At 37.8% G+C, this 18,917-nt stretch overlaps 1 pseudogene; it reads left to right on the forward strand.

The window, feature by feature from the left end:
* Positions 1-11,821: 11,821 nt before the first annotated feature.
* On the forward strand, positions 11,822-12,428 carry LOC140512022 (5-azacytidine-induced protein 2-like; annotated as a pseudogene).
* Positions 12,429-18,917: the final 6,489 nt, after the last annotated feature.

Here is an 18,917-nt window from a genome sequence, read left to right on the forward strand (position 1 = left end):
GGGAGAGCAAGGGATGAAGAGTGGATGTAAGTTCTCTGTTCATGAATTTAAAATACCATGATGTAGAAGAGAAGTGAAATTGTATCTGATCTCCTAGAATGTCATATAAAGTATTATGTTCATCTCATGCCTCATCAAGATCTAAGATGTTGAACGCATGGTTTTCCTCTTGGCTATTATTTAAATCTTAACCTAATTTTGAAGAAGTGTATAGAGAACTAGTCTTTAAGGAAGGAAGACCTGGCTTCAAGAATTTAAAATGAGGTTTACATACTGATGGTGTGACCCTGGGCATGCTACTTAATGTCTCTGTTTTAGACAACCCTCTAAGACTCAGAGATAAGATGTCAACCTACTTTGGTGGAAGGAGTTTCTTCACCTTGGAGTTCCTTAGACCTAATGAAATCACAGGTCCAGTCTCAAGTCTTATTCTGATTCTTGATCTGTTTCAACCTCTTCCTCCTCAAAGTTTCAGAATTTAGATCTGACTCATCTAGATTCTATTCATAGAATTCTATTGTGGGAAGACAGTTTAATCATGTCACCCAGCCCTAGGTTCTCTACCATTTCCAGTGGTTAAGTTGAAGTTACATCCTGTCTCTCTGAAGATATGTCTATACCCTTATCTCCCCAGTCACTGTTATTTACACAGTTCCTTCCCCATTGAACCCTGACTTGTGCATCTTTAAAGTTTAGCTCCTCTTTATGGGAGTTCAAAAATACCAAATAAAGATCTATTGTTTTTAGGGAAATGGGTAAGTTTTCTTCTGTGAGAAACTTTGGAATATCACATACATCAATCAATCAATATCATTTATTAAAGGCCTACTATGTTCCAGGAACTGTGTAGACAATGGAGACAGAAAGACAATTATCAAGTGGACCCTGCCCTCAAGAAGCTTACAATTTTTCTGTCAGTGGAGATAATGTGCATAAATAAGACAACTACCAAATGAAAATAAGATAAAATGTTGGTGAGGAGAGTACAGTTGAGAAGGATTGGAAAAGGTCACATGTAGAAAGTACTGTTCAAACAAACGTTGGAAGGAATCGTGGGATTCTGAGAGGCTGAGATGAAGTAATAGTGTCAGGCATTGCAAAGGCTTAGAAATGAGAGTATTATAGGCATATGGAAAAATGAGAAGGTCAAATTGGCTGGCTAAGTATTGTTTGGGCTTCATTTTTGAAGACAACTAGTGATATCCCTGGGCAATGTCTTGACTTGTGGGTGAATTGTGCTTAAGTGAGGTAGAGTTGCACAAAGTCCTCAGCCTCAGTCTCTCTTCACTGAAATCAATGGCAAGACAAAAGTCAAGATGGCTGACAATGACCCAGGATGCAATGGATAACCTTGGCATCTTCAATATAGGACCAAACTCTGAGCTCTCTATAGCACCTGCTCCAGCCACCTTCGTGGCCACTGGAACAAATTGTTCTCATCTACTTATTCCACTGAGGGAAGTCATCATATGCTTGGAGCAGACATCCCCCTAACTTACTGATGGGTTTGAGGCCCATTGGTTACTCTGAGCCTGTCTGCTCAGATGGTTTTCCTGGGGTGTGGCTGCTGTACATTCTACAACTTTTTAGAACCACAAGCTGGGGAACTGGTGTACACCAAAGATGGATGAGCAGCCCTGAAAAGGCTTTCCTCACAACAAAGATACTAGTCTTCCCTAGAATGCATGTTGGAGATTATCTAAACAAGAAGTATCAGACTCAAATAGAAGTGGTAGCCACTAGATCATACATATGGATCCCTGTAGCTGCATATTGACTTAAAAAACGAAAGTTAATATTATCTATAATTTATTCCATTTCTCTTTATTTTGTTAGATATTTCCTAATAACTTTTTAGTCTGGTTTGACCTCTATTTAGGAATAATTGTATTTGATATCTCTGATCTAAACCAATGCTCTCAATTTACAGATAAAACAGAAAAGAGAAGTCTTTCCTAAGGTGACATAGTTTAATAAGTAGCAGCACCAGAACATCAAATCCCATGTTCTTTCCACCATAACATACTGTCTCTCTGGTAAGCCTTGATTTCCAGTGGCCCCAAATATTTTCAGTGACTATGGGGTGCTAGAAGGAATCTCTAAACCAGATTTAGAAAAACACTAGGACAGATTACTTATCATCCCTAATCCCAAATGTGTTCAATAATTCATAGCTGGTGACTCTGAATATAACACAGAATAGAATTTTTACTCAAAATGATTCAGTTTCCATTGTTACAATCAGTGTTTATAATGCATATATTTATTAGAAATTCAGGTTTAGAGACAAGGCCAATTATTATCAAAATCACCAAGTAAATGAATTTTTGTCAATGCCCTTTCATTGCCATTCCCAAATACTTTGCCTCAGTTCTCACATTCTGAACTCTGCTCCCTAAAGGGCACCCAAGTGCACCTCCTATTGATCCCATCATGGTTTTTCTTCCTGGCCAGCCAGTACCTCCTACTCCAGGTCTTTCCTTCCCTGTCCTCCCACCAAAATATAATCAAAACTTAAGTATGCTATGATTGATTCATTCCCTCAGGGTATTACTGTCTTCTAGGAAAATGGTAAACTTAACTGGTTAAAGTCTTCATGGTTGGTAATAGCTTTTCATTTGCATTTTAATAACTATCTACAACATCATAACCCAAGGGAATGAGTAAAAGTGTAAATTTCAGACACTGAGGGCAGGACCAATGGAGAAAACATGGTTAGACAACGGGACTCTAGCCTTCCTTCAAATCAAATATGAATGTCTATTAACTGGAGTTAAATGTAAGATCTGTTTAAAGATTCAACCCTTTCATTAGACTATAAGGTTCATGAGAGCAGAGACCATAGCTCAACTATTTTTCACCCTAATATCAAGCACAAAGTTAGGAACTTAATAATCACTTAATTTAAATTAATTAAAGTCAGCATGATTTAATGGGAAAACTGTTTCATATTGAGGGTGTGAGTCCCAGGTCTTCAACTTTCTAGCTGTGTGTCCTTGGCCAAATGGCTTCACTTCTCTGGATCTTAGTTAAATACGAAATGAGAATAATAGCTATACTCACATAGTCATGGATTGTTGTGAGGATTCTGTGAGCAAGTGCATTGTAATTGCAGTGAACTGTAGGAATGTCACCTATTTCCACTTTTGTACATGAGACATCATTACCTCTCCCTTCTGGGATGAGTTTCCAAAAGGACACAGTCAGAAAATATAGCTTGTCAAGCACTTTTTCAGTTTACAAAGGATTTTTCCCCCAGTAACACTAAGTCCAAATTTGATCTTCTGGTAAATATTGGATGTTGTAGAGTCTTGTACTCTGTGCTCAAGAACAACAAATTTTGAAATGTCAATCATTTAAACTTCCTGTGTTCGTAAAAGAAACATTGCAGGCAGCCACTGAATCTAAATATGGTACTCTTCCATTGTTCAAAGAGATTCAACCGCAAAGGTCACTAGGGGAATAATTACCAAATATGATATTCACCCAATGGACTGTTTTGTGGACATCATGGTTTTAAAGTCAATTTATCATAAACATCTCTAATTGTTGACTTTGGCTCAAAAGCTACTAGGAAGCTCAATTTCTGGGAAGGGTATGTGTGCCTGCCAGTATTCCACTGAGTTTTCTAAGTACCTGTTCATCATGACAATGCTCAACAATGAAAGTTGCATCCTTCAGTGTAGCATGATCACTGGTGTGAGTTTCATATAAATTAAGGGCTTCTAAGGAAATAAATTTGTGAAGATCTAGAAGACCTGAGGTTAAGATATTCAATTCACTCTGCTTTGCCTCAGAGAACATACCTGAAAATGGTGAATAGATGTTGCAGAAAAACAGATTTAGGCTCAGATGTAAGGAATCACTTTCTAGCAAATGGAACTATCCAAGTTTGAACGAGCTGCCTCAGGAACTATAAGGTTTGCCCTGATCAAAAATCTTTAATTGGAAAGATGCATGACCCTTTGTGGGGATTTTGTAGAGAGAATTCTTGTTAGGATAATAAGAAGTTTTTCAGATACCCTCATGTTCTAGCATTCTATGATTTTGTGATAAGACCAAATACATATGTGCTATAAAAGTCACAATTCTGGATTGAATCCAAAGAGTTTTAAGATAGAGATGGTAGGGTGAGAGATTAGAAAGAGAGTTGGCTTTGGAATTAGCAGACCTTGGTTCCAATCCCACCTCTGATATTTACTACCAGTGTGACCTTGGGTAAGTCAAGTTAACAAGGATTTATTAAGTGTCTATTATGTATGTGCCTGGCATTGTGCTAAGTGATAAGGACACAAAGAAAGGCATAAAAAAATCTTCATGGGGGGCAGATCCAAGATGACAGAGTAGAAAGATGGACCTACTGTAGCTCTCCCCCCAATAACCCATAAAATATTTGTAAAAAATGATTCTAAACAAATTCTAGAGCAGCAGAAACCACAAAAGGATAGAGTGAAAGTGATTTCCAGCCCAAGACAGTCTGGAAGGCAGATAGGAAAGATCTATCTAGGCTTGGGATGGAGAACAACCCAGTCTTGGCCTCAACACAGCATAGGCAGGACCAGAGCAGGCAGCAGGGTGCTGAATCACTGGTATCTGCTGCAGTTTCCAGATTTCTCAACACACAAATGCCAAAGACAGCTTCAAAGGTCAGTGAGAAAATTCTTTCACCTGGGTGAGAGGGGAGCACAGTTCAGCCCTAACCCTGGCCCCAGGCCAAGGGTAGCAACAGTCACTGTGGCAGCAGTATCCATGTTTGTAGATCTCAGCTAAAAACCCTGGAGGAAACGAGCTGCTACTCTGGGTCTCAGTCCTGAGTGGAAGTTCTGGGGTGAGGAGGAGTACTGGCAGAGTGGAGCCTATTTGCAGTTCCTGGACAGTTTTAAAAGAGTGCTTGTGGTTTCTCCCAGACCAGAGTGCAGACCAGGAGAGGAATAAACTCCTCTCCCTTGATTGTACCAACTTGGAGGGACTGAGAACTTATAAGTCCCTAGAGTATGCCCTCCACTTGACAAAGGACTCAGAAGTCAAGTAACTAGTTGGGAAAATGCCCAAAAACTAGAAAAAAATAAGACTATAGAAGGTTACTTTGTTGGTGAAAAGATATTTTCTTCCATCCTTTCAGATGAGGAAGAACAAAGCATACCATCAGAGGCTACTACATCCAAAACTGCCTAAATAAATATGCAATGGTCTCAGGCCATGGAAGAGCTCAAAAAGGATTTCCAAAATCAAGTAAGAGAGGTGAAAGAAAAATTAAGAAGAGAAATGAGAGCACAGCAAGAAAATCATGAAAAGCAAGTCAACAGCTTGTTAAAGAGACCCAAAAAAAATGTTGAAGAAAATGATAGCTTTAAAAATAGACTAACCCAAATGGCAAAAGAGGTTCAAAAAGCCAATGAGGAGAAGAACACTTCAAAAAAGCAGAATTAGCCAAATGGAAAAAGAGGTTCAAAAGCTTACTGAAGAAAATAGTTCTTTAAAAATTAGAATAGAGCAGATGGAAGCTCATGACTTAAGGAGAAATCAAAAAATTACAAACAAAACCAAAAGAATGAAAAAATAGAAGACAATGTGAAATATCTCACTGGAAAAACAACTGACCTGGAAAATAGATTCAGGAGAGACAATTTAAAAATTATGGGATTATCTGAAAGTCATGATTTTAAAAAGAGCCTAGACATCATCAAGAAAAACTGCCCTGATGTTCTAGAACCAGAGGGTAAAATAAATATTGAAAGAATACACCAATCACCTCCTGAAAGAGATCTGAAAAGAAAAACTCCTAGGAATATTGCAGTCAAATCCCAGAGTTCCCAGGTCAAGGAGAAAATATTACAAGCAGCCAAAAAGAAACAATTCAAGTATTGTGGAAATATAATCAGAATAAAACAGGATTTAGCAGCTTTTACACTAATGGATTGAAGGAATATAATATTCCAGAGGTCAAAGGAGTTAGAATTACAACCAAAAATCACCTACCCAGCAAAACTGAGTACAATACTTCAGGGGAAAAAGTAGAATTTCAATGAAATAGAGGACTTCCAAACATTCTTGTTGAAAAGACCAGAGCTGAATAGAAAATACGACTTTCAAATACAAGAATCAGGAGAAACATGAAAAGGCAAACAGGTAAGAGAACTCTTAAGGAACTCATTAAAGTTGAACTATTTACATTCCTACATGGAAAGATGCTATTTGTAATTCATGAGATCTTTTTCAGTATTAAAGTAGTTAGAGGGAATATATGTGTGTGTGTGTGTGTGTGTGTGTGTGTGTAGGTGTGTAAGGGTGCATATGTGTGTGTATATTATATATGTGTAGGTATGTATATGTGTGTATGTGTGTATATATGTATATATGCACACATATACATACATACATACATAGAAAGAGGGAACAGGGTAAACTGAATATGAAGGGAGAATACCTAAAAAAATTAAATTTACTGCTGAATGGAATGTACTAGGAGTAAAAGAAAGGGAGAGGTAGAACGTAGCAAATCATCTCACATACAAGAAGGAAGAAAGAGCTTCTACAATGGAGGGGAAGAGGAGGGAGATGAAAGGAAATAATTGAGCCTTACTCTCATGGGATTTGGCTTAAGGAAGGAGTAACACACACTCAACTGTATATAGAAATCTATTTTACGCTGCAAGAAGGCAAGGGGGAAGGGGATAGGAAAGGGAAGATGACAGAAGGAACAGCAAATTGGGGAAAGGGATAACCAGAAGGAAACACTATTGTGGGAGAACAGGTCATGGGAGAGAATGGAATAAATGAAGGGCAGGATAGGACAGAGGGAAATGTGGTTAGTCTTTTACAACACAAATATTATGGAAGTGCTTTGGGGTATGTCCTATTTTTTAATTGCTTCTTTTCTCAATGAAGATGGATGGGGAAGGAAGGAGAGAATACAGAACTCAAAGTTTTAAGAATGAATGTTGAAAATTATTTTAGCAGGCAACAGGAAATTAAGCTATACAGGCAATGGAGTATAGAAATCTATTTGCCCTACAGGAAAATAGAGGGGAAGGGGGATGGAAGAAGGGTAATAGAAGGGAGGACAGACTGGAGGAAGGGAGTGGGTGGGGTACATGCTGTCCTGGGGTGGAGGGGGGAGAGATAGGGAGAAAATTCTGAATCCAAATTCTTGTGGAAGTGAATGTTAAGAATTGAAAAATAAATAAATTATACTGAAAGAAATGTTCATGACTTCAAGGAGCTCACAATCCAATAATGAGCCTTAGTTTCCCTTCTCTGTAAATTAAGGGGATTTGACTAGATGACCTTTAAAATTCTTACTATGTATAGGGTTCTGATCTCCAAATAAGGAAGAATGAAAAAGATTTACCTTATTCCTTCCCTCTCCAAAAGTAACCATGAAGTTATCAACAATTCCCCACCCACATTCCTTTTTTTCAGCCCTATAAAAGTTTTATGAGAATGGCCAAGGGTATCTTTGATTAAAACATGAGGGAACAGTCAAGCTTTATCACACAGTTTTCTCTAGTGAACCACATCTTTATGGTCACAGAATTGACTGGGAGGTGTAGAGAGCATTAAATCCCACTGTATGCATTGTTCATTGATTTTTTTTTAAATCATTGGACTTGGTGGAACATAAATGCAACCTTGAAGACTCTCCTCATATAGGATGAATCCCACACATACATTAATATCATACAAAATGATGACAGATGTGATGCAGAGGAAATTTTATTTGATGATCTTTGAGCAACGACAGCAAATGAGAGAGGGAAAAAAAGAGCGATAGATCCCATCTAATATCTCCGTAATGACACTTTTCTGGTAAAGTTCCCAGAAAAGGTGAAGGATTCCTAATTGATGACAAATTTGCTTAATTATCTTATTTGTAAGTTGCACGGTATGCATTTCAGAGAATCCTAGAATACCACAAAGAGTTTTACTCTCCAAAAGCCAAAGCAGTAACAAAGAGAATTGACATCCAGTCAGAAAAAGCAAAGCACATTAAAAAAGGTATACTGACTAGAACACTGATACCCAGCTGGACTGGTAAATAATCAAACTAGTCTTACCTATTTACACTGGATAAATATGTTGGATGGACTGTGACTGGAGACCAGAAATTGAACCATAAAACAAAATCCTTTTCCACTTATTTTGGAAAATTGAGAAGGTTTTCAACGTCTCCCAAATTGCTAAGTGCTGGGAAAGTCCAGCTCTTTTGGACAATGTTCTCCAGGTGATACTTTGAATTATGGACCATCAAAATCTTGGAAACCTTAGAAGGATCATTGTACTAGGTAGCCCCCCTACCCTCAGTCCTTCCCATTAGGCTTCTTTTCGTATATTGTCAAAAAAAAAAAGGCTGTAATTTTCTTATTAGATTGTAAGCTCCTTGCCAGCAAAAACTTGCTTTTCTATACTTATATCCCTAGCTTAACAAAGTATCTGACATAAAAATAGATGCCTAATAAGTATTTATTGACCAATGCCGGTTGCCAGTTAGGCAAAGGGTAACAGAAGAATGTTTCATGACTGACTTATAAATAGACTGGTGGTAGAACCGGGAATTAGTTCAGCTATTCTAGATATCAATTTTGAGTTAGGTAAGAGGCTTAACTATTGGGCATGGATTTCAAGCAGGTAAAAGGCAGAAACAAAGGTGCCATATATGCCAAAATATTCAAAGTAGTTTTATTTGAGGTAGCAAACAAAAGGAAACAACTGGGGTGCCAATCAATTGTGGAATGACTGAACAAATTAGGTATATGAATGCAATGGACTATTACTATGTAAGCAGAAATGATAAATATGAGAAACATGGGAAGATGTATATGAACTGATGAAAAGGAAAATAAACAACACCAGAGGAACAACACAAAACATGATGATAATTTAAATGAAAAGATAACTAGGAGGTCAGTGAATACTGAGAAATTAAAAAAAATAATAATTATTCCAGGTAACAAGTAATGAAATATACCCCCTCCCTCTCAATAAAGAGAAAGTGACCTATTAGGATAGAATGTCTGGAGGGAGAGAGACAGACAGACAGATAGAGAAGAGGGAGGGAGGAAAAGATGTGAAGAAACAGAGGAGGGGAAGAGTGAGAGGAGAGGAAGTGGGAGAAGGGGAGAGAGAAGGAGGGAGAGGGAAGAAAGACAGAAGAGAGGAGGAGGTAAGAGGAGAAAGGAGACTAGAGAAGAGGAGTGGAGAGGAGAGGAGAGGGTGAGGGAGAGGGAGAGGAGGAGGAGAGAGAGAGAGAGAGAGAGGGAGAGAGAGAGATTAAGATTGAGACTGCTCATATATATCATAGGGATATGGTCACTGTATTGGGTATTTTTCTTAACTCTTCTGATGTTGTTGCTACAAGTGAGGGTTCATTTAAGCAGGTATAGAGGGATGTTATTTCCAGGAGGTGTTTTATAGATTATCTAATCCAACTTCCTCAATTTTGTAGGTAAGGGAAGTGAGGTCCAGAGATTTAAAGAAATTTTCCCAAGATCACACAGAATTTTGAGGTAGTTAATGAAATAACCATGATATGAATCTCAATGTTATGAGACGAATAAATGGATTTGCCACAAGTTGGGTTAGAATAATCAAATTTAGATTCTGCTACTAAATCCACCTATAGCTAGGGTCTATAAAACAGTCCTTAAAATCATGACATGTCCTCACTCACTCCTTTTCCCACATTCAAAAACTAATATAATCATTGGAGCTGAGCATTAGAAAGGATCTCAGAGGTTATCTCATCCAACTTGTACCTGAAATGGAAGTTTCTCTCGCCCCCATAGCATCTCCAACAACTGGTAATCTAGCTTTTACCCAAAGATATTAGGAGAAAAGAAGTTACCAACTTCTAAAGTCATTCCACTTAAAAACATGGATATTTGTCCTTACCTCAGGCTTAAAACTGCCTTTCTGTAACATCTATCCACTATAGATGCCCTATGGAATCAAAGCAATCATTTCTTTTATATATATATATATATATTATATAATATAAAATATAATATAGAATATAAAGTATAATTTAATATATTATACTTTATATTCTATATAATATTATATATCATATAATATAATATAAAATATATATTCCCTAGGTGTAAGGTGGCATAGTGGTTTGAGTGTTGGACTTGGAGTCACAAAGATATGAATTCAAATCTCATCTCAGTCTGAGGTATCAGAGTCAATTAATTTCCTTTGTAATACTATGTCCCCCATTTTATATATTGAAAAACCATTTTCTGAGAAGGGGTTCATGAACTTCACCAGACTGCCAAATGGGTCCGTGACATAAATAAGTTTAAGAACCCCTGTTCTAGACACTGTGGCTTTCTTCATGCTTCCTAGATAGTGTGAGCTTTTTGTTGGCCATGTTACACCATTGTCTTATAGTCAGGTGGGGCATAGGGTGGAGTTTGTATTCAAGGAGTGTAATTAATTGAACAAACACAACTTCTCACTACTAGCACATTTTCTTTTTAAATCTTTCAGAGCAGTATGTGATATGGATAATTCAGAAACTACTAAAATTATAGAAATTCTCTATTCAACTCTCAGTCTCTCCTCAGCCTGAACCGAGGAAAAAATTCTCTCTATTCTGGAACACTCCATCACTGTCTCAAACCTACACTACACACTCACAGGCTTGCACTAAAATCCGGCTATAATTTTAATGGAATTCTAATTCCAAGTAGCATATGAATGAAAATGACAACAACAAACAAACAAAATAAGCTTCCATTTGCATGCCATGATGGCTACAACATCTGCCTCCTTCATCTTCCCTCCTCTAGTCTGAGAAAAAGTAGGAAGTCAATTTTTAGGACAGGTAAAAGGGAGTTGAGCTTTTTCTTAGCAACAATCATATTCATTAGCAGGGGAAAACAGGTGATTTGATTGGATTTCACTAGTTTTGCCAATCATAGTTTCCTATCCACCTTAAGTCTTGAGGCCCCAGTCTGCCTGATCTAATCTCTTCCTACCTTGATGCATGCTCTGCCAGGGCATAACATCTTGTCTCAACTTGTTTTCTCTCATTCTCTACCACAGATGTAGCCACCCATTCCAAAGTTCACCACCAGCTCAGAAAGGGTACCAGTGTGACTCCTAATACTTCCTTCCATTGACTGGTCTTCTTTGCATCTCTTTCATGTGACTTTTTATCAAAAGAAAATTAGTTCCAAGCTGAAAGTCTTCAGAAATTCTGGAAACTCCAGGTAAAGCCTAAGCACTAGCATTCTAATGCCACTAATTCTTCATAGCAACAGCCCTGGGGGAATAGCTCTACCAGTGGAGCTCTGGAGTCACCAGATTTTTTTTTTCATAAATTGTTGCCTAGACGTACCATCGTACTGACTTCATCGTTTTATGCCTAGACGGTATACCAGCACCATGCCAGGAAACTGAATCACTTCCATTTGAATTATCTTAGGAAGATTCTGAAGATCACCTGGCAGGATCACTGGAGTTCTTTCTTGAACTAAACTGCCAAACATTCACAGAGAGCAACTCAGATGGACTGGTCACATTGTTCAAACATAAAGGCATGCCAAAAACACTATTTTATGGAGAAGTCACACAAGGCAAGTGTTCACATGGTGGTCAGAGGAAGCAATACAAGCAACATTCTCAAAGTCTCTCCTAAGAATTTTGGAATACCCATGGACAGGGGCCTGGCCAGCTTCTGGAGGGGCCCTGGTGGCATGGGTTCAAGGAGCCTATGGTCTGGCGGAGCTGGTGGGACCCAAAGAGGCTGGAAGCCTGCCATGACCCTGCTGATCCCTGGGGTGTTCTAGGTTCATTCTGGACTGAGAAATTGTAAATGCTGAAAAGGCAGTTTCATGGACTAGTGGAAGATGGTATCTGTATTCTGAACCATGAAAAGGCTCAGAGCAGAGATACCAGTGATGACTTCTATGTCATTCTATGCAGGAGAGGAGTTCATGATTCCTCACTCTATCCTTGTTACAGCATATGAGGATATCAAAAAGAGACTTAAGGATTCAGAGAAGGAGAGCTCCCTCTTAAAGAAAAGAATGCAATTTCTGGAAGAAAAGCATCTTAAAACCCGATTAGATGAAGAAACAAGTTCAGTAGGACTAGAACAAGTAAATGAGGCCTATCATGCTTATCGGGAGGACTGCCTAGACAGAGATAAAAGCAAATTAAATAAAATGAATAAAGACAACTCTGAATCTTTGAAAGTATTAAATGAACAGCTATAGACTAAAGGAGTCAAGTTTCTCCAGCTCCAGATCGAGGTTGAGACTCAGCAAATGATGAGGAATCTAAACCGACCTTCATCTAACTGGGAGATAGAAAAGTTGAGAAATAACCTGAAAATCCATGGTTTGGAACAAGAGCTAGAACTGATGAGAAAGGAAAGAAAAGCACTGCAGAAATTAAACCACATGTATACCGAATTCTGAAATTAAATAGCCTCAATCTCCATCACTATACAGGAGTTATTCTTTTTCTTGAATCCCAAAGTTCACTTAAAATACATCTGTAAAAACAGAACAGGAATAATCTCCTGCCGTGAAAACTATGTATTATCTTCTTATATAACCATATCTTGTAACATCTTGTAACAAAACATTATTTTGTCATATATTATGGACTTTCTGTGACCTTCAGTTTATGTTATTTCGTTGAACATCTTAACTATTTAAATCTTGAATTGGATCAGTTTTCTTCAGATAGTTGAAGAAAATTGGGGAGTGGTTAGCTTGGAAAAGAAAAGATGTAAGTGGGGAGATATGATAACTATCTTCAAGAATTAAAGTACTGTTATTTGGGAGAAAGATTCATTTCATAGTATTTGGCCCCAGAGAACAGAACCAGGAGGACTGGCAGAATTAGTTCAGTTTATAGAAAATATTCTCAAATCTTGGAAGTGGATTGAGCTCTCTCAGGAGGAAACAGGTCTCACTCATGGAACATGCATGGGACCTGTCTGAAAGGCTGCAGAAGTGATTTTTTTTTTCAAATAGGGGTTGTACAAGGTGATATAGAAAGTCTCTTTTGAACATAGAACTTCATTGTGATTATTTGTGAAATCCATAATATCCCAAGGTCTGATTTTTCTTTTATATAAGAGGAAATATTTCAAGAATTTGTCTCCAAAAGCAGTTCTAGGTATTTGTATATCTAGATGAAATTCTAACCTGGGGGTCATGAACTTGTTTTTGTTTTTAATATTTTTATGCTTTGAAACTATATTTCAATAGAATTGATTTTCCTTGTAATCTTATGTATATTATTCCTTTAACATTCTTCTGTTAATGGTCACATAGGCTTCACCAGACTGCCAAAGGGACCACCAGGAGACTAAAAAAACCGTTAAACCTCCTAAGTTAGGTGAAGCAGGGGCAGAGGAGGTAGAGATTCTGGTCAGGGCTGAACAAAATTGACTTTATCTTTAGTTTGAACACTCAAAACTATTAAATAGCATCTTAACATACTTACATGTTGGATTCCTGGTATCCTCAGTCATCCATAACACATTAAGTGAGTATTTCAGTACTTTCGTAACTCTTACAGAAAGTTTTATTATTAAAAAAAGGGCTAGATTATCCAGTTTATTTTTTTTTTACATTCCTTTGTTTCATAAATGTTGAATTGGGAGGTAAAATATGTTTGAATAAACCTAGTCATATAACCAAAAAAATGAATTTTGGAATTGTGTGACATGGGAGACACTGGCACAGGACCACCTAGCATGGCATACATGCCCTCATCAAAGAAAGTGCTGCATTCTGTGAGCAAAGCAGAATTGAAACAACTAAAAGGAAATTCAGGATGTGCAGATTTAGAACACCCCAAATGTTCACACGTACTCTTTCTGCTGGACTTGTGGTAGAACATTTAAGGCTCATATTTGTCTGATCAGCCACAGTCAGACACACTGAAAGTTGACTCTAGCATAGTGATGTCATTTTGGTCTTCTTCAAGAACAAAGGACAGCAATCAATCAACTCCATATTTTACTATCATATTCAAGGTGGTTGGGGTTTTTTTTGAAACCCGTATAAGATTTATTTTTATCTCCCTGAATTTCACATTAGTAGATTTTGCACATTATTGGAGCTTATTGAGGTCTTTTTGGCCCTGACTTTATCATCTAGTATATTCATTTCCCTTCCCAGCTTCATATTATCTGAAAATTTTAGAAGTGTGCTCTCTATGTTGTTCTCCACATAATTAATGAAAATACTGAGTATTTTTATGGCCAACTTTTCTTGGTCCTTCATGCCAGTATCCTGTGATTATGATTAGAAGATAATTTTCTCTAATGTGCCTTAGTCATCATCATCAATAGGCCAGAAACTAATAGTTTAGTGGGGGAAGTTGAATCACTTATGAATGGTACTTAATTAAGTCTTGTTACTGTAAGTGCTAAAAAAAAAAAAAAGTAAATATTTTTCTTCTTCAATTGTTATTCAGACTTGGATTAATAGAAGTAGAGTTGGGAGACTGGGAGTCTAATCCCAGTTTCACAACCTATGGGACATTAAGCAGGTCACTTCTGTTCATTGTGCTTCATTTTCCTTATCTATAAATGGGGAAAATAGATTTCTTGTAAAGAAATTGATCTAAGTACTGTAAAACATTACATAAAAATCGGACGTTACTTTATCATTCTCATCGTCATCATCATCATTTCTTAGAAAGAGCTGCAGTCATAGAGACATTGTATGTGGTCAACCAGGGGATAGAAAATATACCCTAGGTATGAGCACATCTGTAGGGCTATTTTTCCCCTTGGGGAGGCAGTATGGTACGACAGAAATTGTAACTGAAGTCAGACTACATGGGTTCAAATCTAACTTCTGATATTTACTACCTGTTTGACCCTGGGTAGGACCAAAGTTTTCCCCTCTGTTAAAAAGGGGCAGAATTAGATGTCCTTACTGTTTTATAATCTTTGTGAAGCCATTTGAGACAACTTGGTGACTCAGTAGATGGAATGTTGGACTTGGAGTCAGGAAGATCTAAGTTCAAATCCAGACTTAGCTATTTACTACCTGTGTAACCCTGCTCAAATCATTTAACTTCTGTTTGTCTGTTTCCTCTGTCAAATGGGAACAACAATAGGTCCTACTTCCTAGAGTTGTTGTGAAAATCAAATAAGACAATTGTAAAGCATTTAGTACAGTGCTGGCACATAGCAAGTGCTACGTAAATGTTAACTATTAACTATGATTATTATTCAACCTCCCTGGCATTTGTTTTCCTCATCAATGAAGCAAAGGTGTTGAATTAAAATAACCTCTTCTGGATCTGTGATCTCATGTAATATATTATTTCTCCCCACACCCAGACACAAACAATCTTTGCAAACAGACCCTGGAATATATTAGATATAGGGAAGCTTATACCATCAAGTTCTCTTGTCCCCAGAGGATGATGGGATTTAAGACTGGAAGACAACTTAGAGACCATCTAAGCCAAGGATTCCTAACCAGGAGTCTCTGAATTTTTTTATGGATAATATTTAAAATTTTGGTGTCATTATTTCAGTAGAACTGGCTTTCTTTGTAATTATATCATATTTTATTTTATGCCAATGAGGTCTATGACACAATAAAACAAAAACAAAAAAAAAGTTTGAGTCCTGAGCTAACCTCTCTCATTTTACAGATAATTCAGTTTTATTCAATTCATTAAATATTTATTACACATCTGCTATATGCCAGGTACTGTGCTAAGCACCAGGGTTACAAAAAAGAGGCAAAAGACAGTCCTTGCCCTCAGGGAGCTTAATGAAGTCCCAGAGGCTTGGAGCATCTTGGCCAATATCACAAAATGAATAAGATTTTAATGTAAGCACTCAGTGTTCTTCCCACTACATAAAATGAAAGAGAATTTTAACCAATTAGGTCTTGAATTTTATCAGCTGGGCTCAAAGGGAGATGTTCTAGTGTCTCAGTTTTCACTGAGGTAGGTAATAAGTAGATTCTGGTCAATTGAATGGTGATAAAAAAATGTTTTAAAAACCCACAGCTGACTTTCTGAGAAACCAGAATACATAACTACTCGCAGGTTGCAAATGAAACATTTTAAATACGATGTAAGGGAAAGTCCTTTAGATTGTGGATATGGAGACCTAGGTTTAGTTCTGGCTCTGTCACTGTGTCTAGGAGACCTTGAACAAGTCATTTCTTCTCAGTAGGCTTCATTCACTTAACTAGATTATGTCAGTTCCTTCCAGTTCCAACTGAGATTGAATTGAAAGAAATGCTCCCCCTCCCACCACACAAGATTACTTACAATTGCTTCATGGTTGAGCCAAGGATAGAAAAGCAGAGGTGAAAAATCAAATCCATTTTAATTCCACAAACATTTATCCAGCACCTATGTAACTACTTTGTACAAGATATCTTGGGAATAAAACAAAGATTAAAATGAAAGTCTCTGCCCTCAGGGAGCTTACATTCTTGGGGGTGGGGGCAGGAAGAACAATATGTAGACAGACAAGTACATATAGACTATATAGAAATTATACAAAGTGTGTGTGAAAGAGGCAGACAGAGAGAGGGAGATGGAGGAGAGAGAGAGAATGAGAGAGAAAGGAATAAGAAAAGAAGAGAGAGAGAGAGAGAGAGAGAGAGAGAGAGAGAGAGAGAGAGAGAGAGAGAGAAGAGCCTGAAGGAGAAGAGAGGGATAGGAAGAAAGGAGGAGGGATAGGGAGAGACAAAGGGGAGAGGAAGAAAGAGAGTGAAGAGAAAGAGAAGAGAGAGAAAGGGATGGAGAAGGAACAGGGAGAGGGGAGAAGAGGAGAGAGAAGAAGAGGAGAGAGAAGAGACAGGGAAAATTCACAATTCTGGGCATAAAGAAAGGGTTTCCATAGTTGTACTTTGAAGAAAGCTAGGGCTTCTAAGAAGCAAAAAAGGAAAAACGTGAGGTCCGTCCAACAGTACGTCTGCCATTAAACCTTTCAATTGCTTCTGAAAATGATGTAGACATCTTAAGGGATTACCATCCACATAAGAACAGTTTTCTTTGTAGCTGTCTTATATCACATTCACAGAACTATCACAGCTTTTGTAGAGAGAAACATCCCCAAAGGCTCCTGGTGGCAATTGATTTAGCAGAAACACTAAACTGTTCCCTTCTAAAGGAAATCTCCTTATGCATCCATTGTCATCTCACTTACTCTCATCAGGGTCAGGAATTTATTTCAGCCTAATTTCAAGACTTTAAGGGTTCCTAGTTATGGATTCTCTCCCTGTCTACCTCTGTAGAAATTCATTCTCTTGGGGACAAATGATACTTTACTACAACATTTTTCCAAACTTTTTGGGCAGTGACACAGCTGTGGCAATGAAAGACGAACACGCACCTCTAGATCTGTAACTCAGTATGTAGTTCCAAGAGTTATGATCAAAATTCTGTAGGACCTGGAGATAATAATAGCTAGCATTTACATAGCAATTAATGGTTTGCAAAGCAGTTTATTTAAGTTATTTCATTCTTCACAACAACCCTGTGAGGTAGACACAGTTATTATCCCTATTTTACAGATGAGGAAACTGACACTTTAAAAAAAGTGCCGGAGTCAACATTTGAACTCCACTGCTCTGATTAGCTACCTTTCAATGCCCTTCAATGTTGAACATCTCCAAGCACTGGAATGAGCCCTCAAACCCCTTTTCCTTTTACATGGTTTCCAAATAATCTCCCAAAAGCATGTATCTAACCATGAGACTTCCTTGTTCAAAAGCCTTAGCTGATTCCCTCCAGTACAAAACACAAACTCCTAACTCAGGTTTTTAAGGATCTCCACAGTCTGGTTTCAGCCTATCCTCCCAGCTTTATCTTATCATATTTTCCTTCGAATAGTTGACAACAAAGACAAAGAAAACTAATAGCTAGCAACAGGCTGAAGTCATCATTCCACCTTCATGCACCAATACAAGTCCAATCTTCCCAACCTTCCAAGCCTGGAATGCATTCCCTTCTCATGGTTGCCTCTTAGGATGGTTACCTTTCAGGTTTCAGCTCAGGTGTCATCTTCCTGGTCCCCCTGTATGTCTCATTTTACCAGGTATAGTCTGCTGCTCCTCCAACACATCGTTCTTACCAATATATAAGCTCCAGAAAAGACGCTATTTTCTTTCTATTTCTATATAATCCCAAAGGCAGCTAGGTAATGCAGTGAGTAGAAGACTGGATCTAGAATCAGAAAAACTTCAATTCGAGTCCAGCCTCAGCCACTTATTAACTGGGGACAAAGAGATGATAAGTGATTTACCTAAAGTTACATAGCTAGACTGTGTCAGAGGTGAGATCTGAACTTAGCTATCTATTGACTATACCATAGCTGTCTCTACCTTGCCATATTTCAGTCTTTTTTTAACCAGACCTGCAATTTCACCTCAGCCTCATTTTTCCTAATCTGTAAAATGAGCTAAATAATGGCACATTCTTCACAGGGTTGTAGTGAGGATCAACTAGAGTACTATGTAAGCCTCATAATACCATATAAAATCTGACTACTATTTTTGCCAGTGCAGATTGGCACCTGTAACATGTAGAGAATCACTTGAGGCACTAAGAGGTACAATCAGATTTCCCAGAGCCATTTAGCCAACATATGTCAGAGGCAGCACTGGAACCCAGGTCTTCCTGACTTTGAGGGTCAGCTTTCTATCCACTACTCCATGGTTTCTTTCGCCGTACACTTAAAAAAAATGTTTATTATGATTGAAAACATTTTCTCTACTGCCTACCATGATGGTGACTTAAATTGGGCTCAAGAAATTCATTCCTTGGGTACTTAAGGCAGTCCTAGCTCCCTTATTTAAACTCTGAGAGGGGTAATATTGTAAGCCAGCAATCTTTTTAAATTGCATATTGAATTTGAGTTTATAACATTGACCTATTTTTCTGCTTTCTACATAAGCCTCAAGAAA

The sequence above is a fragment of the Notamacropus eugenii genome, chromosome 6 (genome assembly GCF_028372415.1).
Source record: "Notamacropus eugenii isolate mMacEug1 chromosome 6, mMacEug1.pri_v2, whole genome shotgun sequence".
In the NCBI taxonomy this organism is placed as follows: domain Eukaryota; kingdom Metazoa; phylum Chordata; class Mammalia; order Diprotodontia; family Macropodidae; genus Notamacropus; species Notamacropus eugenii.